We start from the raw sequence: 16645 nt of genomic DNA, 5'->3' as shown, positions 1-16645 counted from the left end.
AACTTTAAGACTTTCGGTATTCACAGAAGTCATTTAGGAGTCCTGAAGTTAGGACTCCTAACTTCTGTGAATACCGAAATGAGTAAGTGCCTTCTGTGAATACCAAAATGAGTAAGTGCCTTCTGTGAATACCAAAACGGTAGTAAATTTAGGATTTTGTCTTAAGTTAGTTCTGTGAATCGGGCCCTCACTGCGTTACTCATGTATAACTCCAATTCAACCTTTGTTTTTTCATTGAATATCGATGATTTATAAAATAAAGTAAGATATTATTAAGATAGGTTTGCCTCCGACCACTTGCTGTGGACAGGGGGTGGGTTGGTAACAAGGCCTGGCTTTGGGCGAGGCCCTGTGCCCGACCCATTGGTTCACATGGCTTTTGGCTGGGCACAGCAAGGGGAGGGATGTACCCAAGTTCCAGTGAATACTCAACCACTGCAGTGCATGGCCTTCAGCGATGTGTGAAAGGGGGTTGGCTGAAAAACCAAGGAGCATATTCTCAAGGTGTTATCGCTGAGTTATCAGCACTACATCGCAGCCAAAGTCGCGATAAATTTATCACCCCATTCACAAGCCGGTGCTAACAGCCCATAGCACCAGTTTACCCACGATAGCAGCCGCAAAAAACATCGCCACAGATGACCCCGGCAACTATCGCCAGTGAGATGCAAAGTAAGCGTTTCCGTGCAAAAAGCCACATCAACACCACACCACAACATTCTCAACGACCAGCCAGATCAGCGATAAGTCCACAAAACATGCGATATGGCGCATTAGCAGCAGGAAACTAACACCTGCTCTGACCTGGTGTAAAGTCGGACGGCAACCGGCACCAGAAAAGGGAGCCCAGCCCAGAGCCACACCTGAAGGACAGCAGATGCCATGGAGCTACTGATCATGCAGCTCGGAGCCCCAAAAGGGCTACAACACCCACCGGGACCACCCCCAGGCCCACCACCCCCCCCCCCGGACCACCCCCACACCATCCCCCAGACCACCACAGAGGCAGCGCTGACACAGACCGCAGACCTTCAAAAAACGCACCATCCTCACAGACATGACACCAGAGTATGTAATTTCCCACTACAGGCTCAAAAGTACAACCATCCTCCGCATCCTGAACATCATTGCCCACAGGCTGACTGTACCAACACAGCGGACAAGCAACATCCCTCCGCAGACAACGCTGCTGGCTGTGCTGCACCTGGTGGCCTCTGGTGCCTTCCAACCAACAACCCCCAGAGTCGGAGGAGTCTCACAGCCAGCCCTATCAAAATTCCTTACACCTGTCTTGGATGCCATCATCAGTTTGGTACCCTAGTACCTATACTTCCCCGACACTGCTCAGGAACAGCTGGAGACCAAGCAAGGCTTCTAAGCCAAAGCTGGATTCCCGCACGTGTTGGGGTCAATAGACTGCACAGATGTCATACTTGGGCCCCCTGCTGACACAGCACACAATTACCGCAACAGAAGGCACATGAATTCCATCAATGTGCAGGCAATATTGGACCACAGGGGACTCTTCACCAATGTTGTCACCAACTACCCAGGCAGTGTGCATGATTCATACATCTTCTGACAATCCATCATCAACCGGCGCTTCCAGGATGGCACCTACGAAAATGCACTGCTCGTTGGTAAGTACCAAATGAACACACCACACACCTCAACTTCACAATTATACAACTCACAACTCTGGGAATGCACACGTTACAAACCCACATACGACATGCCAAACAACATGCCCACCCACCAGACACGACAGCACAACTTACTGTGGGAACCTGGCCTAGACACGTACATGAGCCATCAACGGCATGGCACCTCAGCCACACATTAGCAGAATGTGGGAAGAGGAGGGAACCAGGCATGTGTGAAGGAGGCGATGTGACTGATGAATGAGACTGGACACAATGCCAAGTGTGGCGTGGATGTGTTGGACAGACTGCAGTATGCAGACCACACACATAACCATGTTGACATACACCGCTGGTGTTTGGTGTAGTGGAGAGTGGACGCAACCATGCCACCCCAGCCAGTGGGGGAGATCAAGGAAATGTAGCTTGTTACGTCCCCCCCTGTAAGCATGAACGGAGGTCAGTGTATGGTTGTGCATAAAAAGCACGTAGCCCTGGGTGTGATCCTCTTCCAGAATGCCCAACGTCCCTGACAGGGCGACAACTCTTATTCCCGCCACGAGGCCTATGCCATCAGCAGTGTTGCCTGGGATCCTGTGCGCCTGCTGCACCCCGGGCCGCTGGTCCCCGAAGCTGTCATGGCCGCCCCTGCGCAGCCAGGCATCACTGCTCACCTGCAGACACCGGTGTGTGTCAAAGAGGGCCCACCACATGCCAGTGCAAGCTCCAAGCCCAAGGCCCCCCACCTTGGCAGACTCCTCGGACCATCACAGCCTCCATTACACTGGCCCGTGAAACTCCTTCCTTGTTGACGTACTCCACCGGCATACACAGCGGACAAGTAGGATACACATTTGGAACTGAGACTTGATTACATCATGGCAGAGTCCATGATTTAAGTTCATGTCACTATACTCCCTCCGATGTGGTGCCACCAAGTCTGTGCATAGGACTCCCACCAAACGTGTCTCTGGGCCCTTGCTGACTCCGGCCTTCGGCCTGCACTGTGGTCCTGCAGGCCTCACACCAATCCAATGCAGTCTGTCACAGGCAGGACACGGCCTCCTCGCCTGCTGCACACCCGCTCAGCTCTGGTGCCACTACCTATGTCAGCCACAAACCTAATACAAATGCCATTCCAACATTGTGTGTGAGAGATCCAGGAGGAGATTGCTGGACAGCGGTTGGCCCGCGTTGACCGCTGCATCTGGCCAACACTGCGGCCAACTAGGTCGCACTTTTGAAACTGAGTCTTAGTTTCTTCATGGCAGTGTTCATGTTACAGTACGCAAGGAGAGGAGTAAGAGGAAGACGCGCTTCAGTCCAGACGAGAAAAGGCTCACCTATACGGAGGTGGTGGGACACTACCAACAACTGCACTGGTCCACTGGCTCTGTGCAGTGCAAGCCTACCACACGTGGGTGTAGGTCCCTGCTGACCGCTGCCTCTGGCACACACTGCGGTGGAATAGTTCACACGATTTGAACTGAGTCTTGCTGTCTACATAGCGGAGTCCATGTCATTGTACAGGCCTCATCGCAGACTACATCCCCTTCCAGCTCTGGTGCCACTGCGTGTATGCCCTGAAATCATGGGCAATCTCTGTCTGGACATCAGTGGCATCTGAGCCCACGGGCTGGAGGCTGTCTTCATCTACATGTAGCTGATACTGACAAGGTGGAAAAGTGGGGTCTGTGGCATTCAACTCAGCCATCAGCCTGTTTCTGCTTGCTTCTGCTGTCTGCATGATGCACTGGAAGGACACCTTCCACTGTCCTCCACAACCCTCCATGAAATTCCCCTTGGAAATCGACGAGTACATGCTCAGCTCGCGTGGCACTACCTCAGTGCACCGCAAGTCACCATCCCGTGGCGGTGTGCCTGTGCCGGCCGCTGTGCATCTGGGGCCACAAACTCTGTGCTGCTCAAGTCAGGGACCCATGATGTACATACCTTGTACTGCTGATTGTCTGCTTACTGCTGTGGTCTTTGCCAGCACCTACCAACCCCTGAGTGGTGGCTTACAATACCCAACACCCATCAAGCACAGGTGTCACTGGAGATGTGACCCTGGCAATTAAAGGGGCCGGGCGCACGTGCCCATGGCCAGTCCCACAAACACACTCAGTGTGTCTGTGTGGTTATTATGTATGCATGAGGGACCAGGGTAATTCCACATAACATTGTGCTGTGTACAGCGTGCACATCCATGTCACCGGAGGCAGTGGTGTAGACCTGGAACATGAAATCGTGTCGTACCTCCCTGTGAGCGTAAGCGGGGTGGACAGGCATACTGCGCAGGGGTGTGGCTACTCTATACGTGGATCTGGCTTTGGTGCAGTGTAGGTCTTGCCAGGGATGTGGTTGATGCGTGTGTCTCTGTTGTAGTGTCTGCGCCACCTGTCCCACAATCGACAATGTTGCCATGTGGCATGCTCCTGGTGTGCGTGCTCGGCCGAAGGGGTACATGAGGGAGGGCATGCCTGCTCAGGGTCAGGGATCACACATGCCAACTGTTGTGTGTGTCGCTATTATCGCAGCATGAGCCAGAGATGTACCCTCAACTGCATGTCGGGTTCGCCAGGCAGGTGCTCTACATCTGTGTCAGCCCCGTCCTTGCAATGGGCCGACACACACATGGCCGGCCACATTCTGCGCAGCATCATCACTGTGTCATAGTCAGGCTTGTGGACATGCGCAGACAGGCATGACAATGGTGTGCCATAGGGGTGCTTGTGAATGGGCTAGTGAATGGGCTAGTGAATGGGCTCGGGGGGAGGTGCAGCAGTGAGGCTATGTAATACACAGTGATGCACAGTGATGCCGCTCATTAGCAACACGCAGTACATGTCATACAGGAATCACTAATCACACATATCACACACCAATGAACCAGTGAGCCTGCCAACACATCATGCAGTACGTAGTCTTGACTCATGTCTCTCTGCACTGTCCCAGGTGACCAAGGATATGCACACTCTGCTTTGATGATGACACCCCGAGCCCAGAACACACAGCCCCAGAGGCAGTACATTTTAGCCCACAAATGCACCAGGGGAATCGTGGAGCACACATTTGGCGTGTTGAAGTCACGTTTCAGGTACCTGCACATCACAGGTGGAAAGCTCCTGTATAGCCCAGGCCTCATGTGCAAAATGATTGTTGCATGTTTTGTGTTGCACAACGTATGTGTATGCAGCAGAGCCCCATGGATACGAGTGCCAGATGCACCGGACGATGATGATGAAGATGAGGCAGGTGGACCACACCCCACTGCAGCCATGGCAGGAATTGCCTGTAGGGACTACATCATTGACAATTTCTTCTCTGGTTGACGTCACATTGTGAGGCTCCTTAGCATTAATGGCACAGTACGTTGACTGAATGGAAAAGGAGATGGGAACATCAAACACAGTGTGTGTATATTATAAAATTCATGTCAACTCCAGATGGGCAAATTGTCTAAACTAGAGATACAATCATAAGTATAAATAAACAATGACAATTTTTTTTTGTAAAGTGCTTATTTTTTAATATTCTGATTTTTTTCTTTTTAGATATACAAAAATAAATTTTTAATGAATAAAAGGTATATTCATAATGACTACATTATCTCAATAATATGTATAACCACATACATTAATTTCCGTGGCGCAGAACAAGTCCATATTTCTGATGGTTTCATAACATACAATGTCTACTTATGTACATGATATAATCTTATTACATCACTTAATATTTTTATACCAACTGATATTTTGAAAATATGTTAGACATTTAGAATATAGGCGACTTGTTGACAAACAACGCATTTCGGCTAAGCCTTCATCAGGTGTCCCCTCATTGTGGTTGACTTTTTAATATCTTGACGTAACTGGTTTCTGGTGAATATGGTTGTAGATGATGTTAATCTCAATTTTAAGGATGACTATTTAGAGAGTGTTCTCATTCTCTTTCCCTCTGCTGAGCTGGAATAGCATGTAAAGCTGTGTTTGCAATGATTGTTGTTCACTAGCCATGAACCTTTTTATGATCTTTCATAATTTCTATTTTGAATGTGTAAAGTCTTCTTTGAGAGAAGAGAAATCTCAATAGTCTCTAAAAATGATTTGCCTTCTGATAGTAATAGAGAAAAAACATTCTGCTATAGACTTAATTGTTAAAGATACCAATTTGGAGCTCCTTCAGGATATTACTGCATCAATCGGATGGGCAAATACAACTTCTAGCGACGCGGGTCTCCTGAGTTTGTTAAGGAGGCAACTATCCTACGTTGACTGACCACAGGCACAGCATTTGCTAATAAATGCAATCTGAAACACATTCCCTACGTGCATGTCACTCATCTGTACAGGCACTTCACTCAAACAAGTGTGGGTGCGACATGTTGTGCTGACAGTTTAGGAATTTGTTAATGGATGGTGGGTGTGTCACCTCTGTGCAGTGAGGCTGTTTAGGGTGTCACGTATTCGAACTGCCAGTTCTGTGTGTCACAGTTGTTACGGTATCCCACTCTTCGTCGTTTCACATGGGTCCCAACTAATTCCATTTTTGCTGTCATTTGTGGCCTACAAGTGACAACAGGGCTTCTTTTGGGCTCTGATATGTGCCGCCATGATGCAGGGATGCACCCCGTGACTCAAGTCCCGGGATATGGGCGACATGTACGTGGGGGAGTCACCGCCCCTACATTGTTCCATGCTTTCATTATTATTTGGCCATGGACATGGCACGTCAGTGTGCAGGGGGTGTTGCTTGTCCCTCAGTAATGTGAAGAGGAGATGCGGTTTCATGTTCCATGGTTGTTTCCGCATTGGCGCAGGTTACATACTGAATGCATGTCAATGTACAGTGTGGCTGTTTGTGGGGAACTGCCTATCTGATTTGGACAATGGTCATTTGTTTTGCGTCACAGCTGTGGGGTTGTGCTCGTACGTTGTCATCTCACCGTTTGTTTGGCCTGCTTTCATGGTGCATTTTCCCACCAGACGCGTGTGAATTGCAGGCCTGTCACTGGTTTTCCCTGCTTTTTGTATCGCGCTTGGCCTCATCGCAATTTGTTTGCGTTTGTGTTTCGCATTTTTGTAGCGTGGCATTGATTTTATTGCAGCCATTTGACGTGTTATCTGGGGACTATCGCATGGTGCCGCCGTGTTGTGAATACTTGGTTAACACGGCGTAAATTTCCCACGATAGACTGAGATGTTGGAGGTTGCGTTTAGTAACTTTTGCGATGGTTATCACTTGTTCTTGAGAATATCCCTCCTAGTTTCCAGGTCAGGCTATGCACCCAACCACCATGGGTGGTCCACACCCTACAAGTGGTCATCCGAGCACAGGCCACTACACCTCATATTTTTGTTTTATTTTGGCCCTGTAGGACTCCAAGTAGAACCTGGCGAGTCCCACAGAAATAATACTGGTTGCTCTGCTCGGTAATGCAGAATCAATAAAATGCCAAACAAACATTTCTGGGACCCCCCACTATTAGTGACGGAGTGCCCCTCTCCTGCCCACTGATGTTTCTTGTTGGAAAATGTGCTCCTGGTTGAGGATCAGGATTCTTTTAAAGCTCAATCGCCAGCACTAGAAGCAGCCACTGGTCTGCCCCCTGATGCTAGCCGTAATACCGATCTCTCCCTCACTCAGTTTCCTGCCATCACATTGGAGAAATCCCTTGCACTAATGAAGGCCCTAAAGTCCGGATTACCATCTGATCCCTGTCCAGCAAAAGTACTGGTATCTACTGCCATTAATTTGATCTTGAACACCGCCCTGCTTGAGGGGCATATGCCGCAAAGCTGGAAGCATGAGAAGATTCTCCCGTATGAAAAGAAACCCAAGGCAGACCCACTGGTCGCCGGTAACTATAGGCCTATATCCTTGCTGCCTTTTTCCTCCAAGGTTTTGGAGAAATATGTCAACATAGTCACCACGGATTACGTGGAGGCCAACCATCTTCTGCACCCGAGTCAGTCGGGTTTCAGAGCTAATTTCAGCATGGAAATGGCTCTATTAGTAGTCGCTGAAACTATAAAAACTACACTTGATAGAGGGGGCAATGCGGTCTTGGTGTTGCTGGACCTCTTCATGGCCTTCGATACCGTGCCCCACAACAGACTACTGCAAAGACTCAAGGAGGGCGGTATCGGAGGCACAGTACTTAGATGGTTCAACTACTTTTTAAACAACCGTCGACAAACTATCTGGTCCCCTCCTTTCTCAGCTATATTCCCTCCCATGAATTTAGGGGTCCCACAGGGCTCCATCCTGAGCCCAATGCTGTATAACTTGTATATGGCCCCTCTAGCACTCCTCGCCGAGAAATACGGTGCCAAAATAGTGTTGTATGCGGACAACACGCAATTGTTGTTCACTTGTGAAAAGGGCGCTGAGTTCAAAGGCAATGTGATCAACACATGTCTTTCAGAGATATTCTCTTGGCTTAGACAAAACCAACTGAAGTGCAACTATGAAATGTCGGAGATTATCTTCTTCGGCTCTCATTCCTGTGAAGCATGGCACAAATGGTGGCTGCAGGACATGTCCGCCCCACCATCTTCAGTCAACATTGGGAAAAATCTTGGGGTCAAATTGGATGCTGCCCTCTCTATGAAGGCTCAGATCCAATCAGTGGCCGGGACCTGTTTTGAGGTAGTAAGAATGTTGAGGAACTTTCTACCCCATGCTTCCAGTCTCTCATAGGAACACAGTAGTCCAGGCCTTGGGGGTTTCGAGACTGGATTATGTAAATTCCCTGTACTTGGGTCTCCCGGATTATTTACTTGGCCGATTGCAGGTGGTCCAGAATGTTGCGGCCAGAGCCATTTTTCAGGCAGGACCTAGGACACAAATGTCCCATCTTCCTTACACTGGCTTTCGGTTCGGAAGAGGATTCATTTCAAAGCGTTAGTTTTGGTCTTTAAAGTCTTTTATTCAGGTAGGAGCCCCCTACCTCAGGGAAAGGTTTCAGCACTATACACCACAACGAACCTTGAGGTCCTCTGCTCAGCTTCTGACCTCTACTCCAAAGGTCCTGCTTTCCCGGGTAGAGGGTAGATCTTTTCAAGTGGTGGCCTCTCACCTGTCGAATAGCCTACCTCTTTCGCTTAGACAGGTGTAGGACTTCCTCACTTTCAGGAGGAAATTAAAAACATGGCTTTGTCAACATTAGATCCTGGCCGGCTTCTGCTTGGGTGCTCTCTGTTGGTGTTATGTGGTCTTTTTCTTAGCACCGGGACACTCCTAGGAGTAGCCTCGCGCTTTATAAATACCAGCTAACATAACAGAACAACAGGAGGGTTAAACCCTTCTCAAGCAACAACCAACATTTCTTTTAGGGTGAAATACAAGCAACCTCAAATTAACCTGTGCTTAACCCTCTAGCTTGGCACAAAACAGTCAGGCTAAACTTAGAGGAAAGTGTAAAGTATTTATGATGCACTCCAAACAGTAATGAAGTGAGAACACAACGCAATAAAAATCCCACACCAATTTGGAAAACAAAAGTAAAAGTTGATAAATTATTTGAGTCCAAAACAACAAAAATGCAATCAGTAGAACTGGAGATATGCAATTTTAAAGTTTTAGTTAAAAATACTTTACAGAAGTACACAGTGCCATCTGTGGTTATCTGGTTGCACAAGCCAGACAGGGGCAAAGTCACAAGTTCAGGCTGACCGTGATGGGGCATGGGTCTGATACAGGGACCATGTTAGGCCCCTGAATGGAGTATTTTAAATCCTGGTTGCGAAGAGTTGTGTGATTGCACATTGAGGATTGTGTAACACATCTACGGTTCCGAGGAGCTGCAAGGCTGAATTCTGCCTCTTCCTCAATGATATGTTCGATAATGGACTTGCAATGCGAAGTCATGCACCAAAAATGTGTTGCACACTGATGATTCTGAAGAAGTGGCAGGGCTGCGATATGGGGTCCTGCATCATCATCAAGGATGCTGTCAATGAGGGACCTATGATAGTGAGGTCTGCTTCAAGATGTATCATGCATGACTGATTCTGAGGTGACTGAGGTCTGCGATGCGAGGTGCAGTGTTGGTAATACATCACACTGATGTGATTCCAATGGAAGTGGAAGGGATGAAGGACGTTGCATTCTGGATGAGCAGCAGCTGCCTTAATCTCAAGTTGGAGAAAATGGAAGTCCTCATCCTCGAGTTCACCCCCTCCACATGGGACAGCACCTGGTGGCCCCCTGCCCTCTGAAACCCGCACACCCACACAGACCACTCCCTCGCATCATACTTGACTCCTCACTCACTATGAACCGCCAGATCAACACTGTGTACTCCACATTTTTCAACCGCATACTCCGCAAGACCTTCAAATGGACTCACGGACTCCAGGAAGACCGTCACCCACACACTCATCACCAGCAGACTGGACTACGGAAATGCGTTCCATGCTGGAGTCAACAAAACTCTCCTCTGCAAACTCTGGACTGTCCAGAATGCCCAGCCTGACTCATCCTCAGCATCCCACAACATGACCACATCACCCATGACCACCGCAACCTTAACACGCTCTCCATCGAAAAAAGGATAACTTTCAAACTGCTCATGCACGCCTACAAAGCCCTCCATAACACTGGACCCCAATACCTCAACAAAAGAATCTACTTCCATGCCCCCAAGAGAATTCTCCGCTCTGCTCCACCAACCTAGCCCTAGCCATGGTCCCCTGCATCCACAGGGCCAGAAGGAGTGGCAGATCCTTCTCCTACATCGCAGATAAGACCTGGAATGAACTCCCCCTTCATATCAGACAAAGCCTGACACTGCACCTACTCAGAAAAGATCTCAAGACCTGGCTCTTCGGATGACCACGGAGCTGCCCTTGCCCCACCCACCAGCATCTTGAGGGTGAGTAGAGCACTCTATAAATCCCCTGATTGATTGATTGAAGGCAATGCATTGGGCTGCATTGGTTTTACTGACACGATCACAATTGGCCTGGCAGGGCACATTGAAGCCCGCTTCCAAGGGTCCACGACTGGGGTGGAACCATGGGGGTTCAAGGTGGTTGGAGCATTTTCTGTCACCATGTGGGTCTAACCAGGAGGCCATCCAACTAGCCCTTGGAGTCTGTGTATTGGTAGTGGGTTCGAGATGCAGGGTCAGTCCTTTTACTCAGGCTGCAGGGCAGTAGAATAGCAGTCCTTCTTGCTGAGCAGCACTGCAGACCTCCCGAGCCTTCCACAAGTACAGTGGTGTACTGAAGAGTTGGGTCTGAGGGTCCATAAATTATACCTGGTGCTCTCTTTGAAGTAGGAGATGGTTCTGGAGATTAGCTGTATGAACAATTCAGTGATGACAAGTCTTTTGTGTGATGGCAGGGCACAGCCTATTACATTTTAATGGAACTGTGCCCATCTCTGCGCCCCCATCCTGCCAGTTGATTGCCCATCCAGACAAAACTAACCCCTCTATTGTGTGGCTGTCTGGGAGGAATAAACAAAGTCCATCTACCAACTACGCTCAGTCATGTGACCCAGAAAGGGACTGTAGGCACCAAATAGTGCAGGAAAATTCCAACTTTCTAAAAGTGGCATTGTCAAAATTGTAACTTAAAAAACAACTTTACAATTAAAGAGTTTTTTTAATTACAATTTCTCATACACCAAACATGGAAGGTTTATCTGTTCCCAATCAAAGGTTAGCACTTAATAAATGTACGAGGACAACCCAATCGGAGCGGTAGTCCTCTGTGGTGAAAATAAATTTAAGAGTTTTTCACCACCTGAATGTGTAAAACCTAAAAGTACATATCCAACATTTTAAATACACTCCACCCAGCCCACTGGGCTGTGTAGGGCCTACCCTAGGGGTGACTTGGGAGTATTGGAAAGGGAAGTTTGGGCATGGCAAACGTTTACCTTCCCAGATCAAAATAACAGTTTTAAACTGCACAAACAGCCTGCATTGGCAGGCCTGACACATATTTAGCAGGGTACCTAAGTGGGTGGCACAATTAGTGCTATATTCCCACTAGTATTATTTCATGTACAACCCCTGAGTACATATAGTAGCACTTTTCTAGGGACTTGCTGTACAAATTGGATGTAAGTCAGTTTTACCATGTTTAGAAGAGAGAGTACACACACTTTGGCACTGGCTAGCAGTGTTAAAGTGTGCAGAGACCTGAAAAGTCAACGAAAACGGGTTCAGGAAACCGGAGGGTGAAGGCAAAATGTTTGGGGATGACCCTGCAGAAAGGGCCAAGTCACACATTATTTCTTTTTAGATGTACAGGGCTTCCAAACTGAGTGCCCATATCTTGTAATGAAGGCCACAACATTTTCTTGCATGCCAATCCGATTGCTCGATCCCTCAGGATTGTGATTCTCATGGAAGCAAGCTAACCAATGAGCAAAGAAAATAGTGACTAATCATAGCACTCCAATTTTGAATTTGTGTCCCACGGGACTCCTGCTAGAGTTTCACATGATTGTGTGTCAATATATTTATACGTTTTGAACCATAATTTCTCAAAAACTACTGAATAGATTTACACCAAATCATACTAAGCACTCTTTTTGGATAAATATCAAACTTTCTGCCACATTTGGGGTAACTCTGTTCAGCTGTTTTCTGTGTGTCATTCTTGTGTCACATTATCAAAATAAAACAGTGGACCATATACTGAGGATTCAATGAGTAAGAAAACATTGAAGTGCTTGTGAATCACAAAATGGGTTTAGAAAACATCCAAGTGGAAAGCAGAGGGATCTCCAAAAGGGCAACTGTAATCAGATTACAAAAAAGCAAATATGAGGGTTAGAAAAGGCTCAATAGATCAGAAGGTTCAGACCTCAAACAAAATAGTTGTGCCTACCCCTCTTAAACAACTATTACACAATACTAACATACGGAGTTAGTAGTTTACGATGTTTGGCACAGCGCAGGGCAGTAAAGAATCTTGCAGTGCTGGACTGCATCAAAAGAAAAGGGCAGGAACTTGCAGTATCGATAAGATATGGCACATTTCTGTCCTTTTCCCCTAAACTGTTGCACAATGGGCTGCCATGCACCAATGCTGGCATCCTTTCACCATGGTGCAAGGGTGTCTGCATTGTAGGGGTTATTGTTTTTGTGCAGGAAGGGATGCCTTACTACACAAAAACAATCACAGGAGGCGTTTCCTTGCAGAATGTAGCACACATCGAAAAAGCGAGGAGAAAGAAAGGTATTTTGTCTTTGTTAGGGCCTCCCCCTGGGGAGGCATAGGAATCTGACACATTCCTAAGTTTATGAAACCTTGTATATCGGAGAATGCATCAGATTCCATGGATGTTGTGTGGGAACACCCACAGCAACACCCATGGAATGCCCCTTTTTATGCCGAGTAATGCGTGAAAGGGAGCCATATTTACAAGGCCATTAAAAGCCATGCAGGGTGGCTTTACATGGCCTTGTAAATATGGGCAGGCACACTGCTCTGCGGGGCGTCTAAAAAAGTGATGCATCGGTGGCGCAATGGGCTTGTAAATGAGCAGTGACAGCCAGGGTAGGTAAGAGCAGTGGTGTGGGGGGGTGGGGATGGGACGACAGACAACGACGAGGGGAAAAAAGAAAACCACTTACCTTGTGCTCTCCCCATCGTCAACTCAGCGAAGTGGTGAGCTCAAGATAAGTGGTTTACTTTATATTTTATTTTCCCTAGTTGTTCTCTTTTGACACCGCCCCATCCACCCCACCACTCTTACCTGCACCGGCCACAAATGTAAAGAAGCTCCTTAATTTGTAATATGCATCCTACAATTTCTTTGCCTAATGCTGGCCCTTATAACTTCATTCAGTCCTAAGCTCACCATAATGAAAAGTGCATCAGTATTAACTAGTGCTGAGGCTATTTGGGAATCAAATTTTGACACAACCCACAACTTAACAATGAGGCAAACATGTCATTATTGCTCCTTATAACGTGTATTTTCTTAAGACACAAGTCATCCATTGCTGCACAAAATTATTAGTATTCCACAGATTCAAGACAAATCCAATGCTATAGTGCTGTCAGCTAATCGCAAGGGCTTTATTGATACAATATTACTTTAATGCAATAAATTCCTCACAAACAAGTAACCAAACTAAACCCAACAAAAACGCTGGTGCTACAAAACCCGGATATAGTAGTCTCACATTCCAAAATACATACAACTAGAGGCTTCTTGTCTCTGCTATGTTCATTTCCCAGGATAAACAACTGTACTGCACTTGTCTTCAAATAAATAAGTTCCAACATCCAAAATTAAAATGTATCGATTATGCCGCCTCAATACATATACTACCTGTGCCTGCCAACAATTCCTGAAAAAAAGCCAAACTCACTGGCATGATAACTGGATCCATCATTCTTGCTGGATTCCTTATACCCCTTTTAAGTGCTTCAGATTTGGTCGCAACCCCCTACGTCATAACGTAACGTGGCGCCATTTAGTTTGAGAGCATGAATAGAATGCTGATATGTAGGTTTACACTCTCCCGAAAAGTCTGTCAATAGAGCACCTGTAGTTCAATTTCCCTCAGACAACAAACCTACACTAATCTTTCGCGTAGTGTAGTACTGGCTTTGAGCAAACTAAAGTGCTGACTATGGGCTTGCAATCTCCCCAGACGTCTGCCATCCTGCTTCATACTCATTTTTAATAATAAAACAATTTATAGGGAACACTGGCAAAACGCTTTTTCTAAAAGGGAAACTCAAGCATTTCTCCTGAATTAATGAATAACAATCAATGCCATTCAACATTGATGCAACAATATTATTACACAGTTGAAACAACACCTTTGCTGTAAATATATAAATACAAATCTTTATTTATTGAAAACCTTAGAAGGCACCACCATTTTTTATTAAAGTCCCAACCTATTTAAATCATCTCAAGGCTAATCAATAAGACAAAAACACTTGTTCTATGTTTGCAATAAGTTAGCCAAAGTGGCCAAATATCTCAAGAACCAAATTAGTCTATATGTCTGAATTAGCACTTTGAACATATAAAATGCTTGAAAAATGGTAGAATAATACATTTAATAATTCCTTCTTACAGTGACCCATGCTCTATTTCCTGCCATTGTTAACTGTTGAGTTCATTATAATTTTAATAAGTAGTATAACTCTTCCTTATTGAAACCATGTTCATATGATCTTAGATGAAACATTACAAAAACTCTCTTTCATGTAAATTCAGGATCTGATCACCTCCTCTTCTATTATGCATTACACTTTCAATAGCTACAAATCTATTTCATTCTTGTTAACTCCACATGTGGAGTCCCTCAAATGCAAAGACATTGAGTATTTATCTGTGAGATTTTTAAAAGCTCCTAGATGTTCTTTCCATCTTTCCTACACAGGACAAATAGTAGAGCCCATATACGTGTTGAGATAAGCACAAGTTATGATGTATGCGCAAAACCTTGTGTTACAATTAAGTAATTCTTGCTTAGGATAACTGTTTTTCCTAAGGCAGTCAACAGAAAATCACATGTTTTCCATTAGTAACAGCAAATACAGTTTGCACATTTGAAAACACCTGGTATGTCACAGAGAGTTCCTTTTCTATTAGGCGCCCTTGAATACCCAATGGTGTCACTAGGACATAATACATCATTTAAGGATTTGCCCCACCTAAAAATAATTTCAACATTTTCATTTATATGTTTGGAAATGTCTTTGCCTAATAAAAGCAGATGCCAGTGTCTCTTCAAGATCTGATAGATCCTTGAACTTTCATGGTTATATTTTATGATTAATCTGACAATTGTGTTGTAATTGCCTTTTACCTTAAGTTTGCACTTGGATTGCATCTGTAGCAGCTCATTCCTTGAGAATTTACTAGCTCTCTCCACTGCTTTATTGTGTGTCATAATTAGCTTAACACCTCTCTGCAAACCTTTTATTTAATGTGTTTTACTTCTTTGTGATACTTCAGCTCTGTACTACAAACCCTGAATGTTTGAAGCAATTCACCATAAGGGATATTCTGCTTTTGGTTTAATAGATGAGATGAGCTTGGCTGTGAAGTGCTGTTCACTAAAGTGGGTTTTCTACACATTCAGCTCACAATATTCCCATCATCCACATATATCTCAAGGTCTAGAAAGCAGATTCTTTGTATGCTAAATTCCAAAGATGATTCAAAATAGTTTCTTTTGATTTAATACAGAATGAAAGTCGGTCTCCTCTCATGCCCCTTTCAAATGACACACATATTGCCAATTAATCGCAGCCCTAGAAATATATTATTCTAAAATCATTGCGGATCAGAACTAGACAAAAGTTCTATATCAAACGTCCCCATAAATAACAAGGTATAGGAATGAGTCCTATACAATCCCACAAACTTGTTCGTACAAATCATAGTCATAAAAGAAAAAAATGCTGTTCAAGGCAACCTCTGTCTTTTCTAAAAGAATCCTGCTATGTGGTAGTGAAGTTACTGTTGGGAAATTGTTCCATACTCAAGAAGCCATCTTCATGTATCATACATATATATAATTACTTCACATCCATTGTAAAAAGAATCTGATCATTTTTCCGTGATAAAATATAAAATATTCTCAAAACGTTAGATGTGTCACTAATGTATGAAGGGACTAAAGATGCTATGTAAATGTCAATAAATTTAAATAGCCTCTATGATAGGGAACCATTACCACACATTATAGGTCTGCCCTGAAGGTAAGAGAATTCTGCCTTTTGGTAAAAAAAAAAATAACTGGTACCCTTGAGGAAGCAATGATCAAATACAAATATTCATCATCCGACAACAGGCCGAGCCCTTCGCATTTCATCAATAAAGTTGTTACGTTCTTTATTTCTGCTGATTTCACAGCTGGCATCATCAAATTCTCAAAACGCTCTACATCCATAAACTGTCTCCTGGCTTTTTTATAGTAATCCTCATAATTCATTACAACCACTTAGTCTTCCTTTTCAGTTTCCTTATATCAATATTGTTATTGGTTTGAAGGAATTGTAAAG

The sequence above is a fragment of the Triturus cristatus genome, chromosome 5_2 (genome assembly GCF_964204655.1).
Source record: "Triturus cristatus chromosome 5_2, aTriCri1.1, whole genome shotgun sequence".
Lineage (NCBI taxonomy): Eukaryota > Metazoa > Chordata > Amphibia > Caudata > Salamandridae > Triturus > Triturus cristatus.
This window is presented reverse-complemented; position numbering follows the sequence as displayed.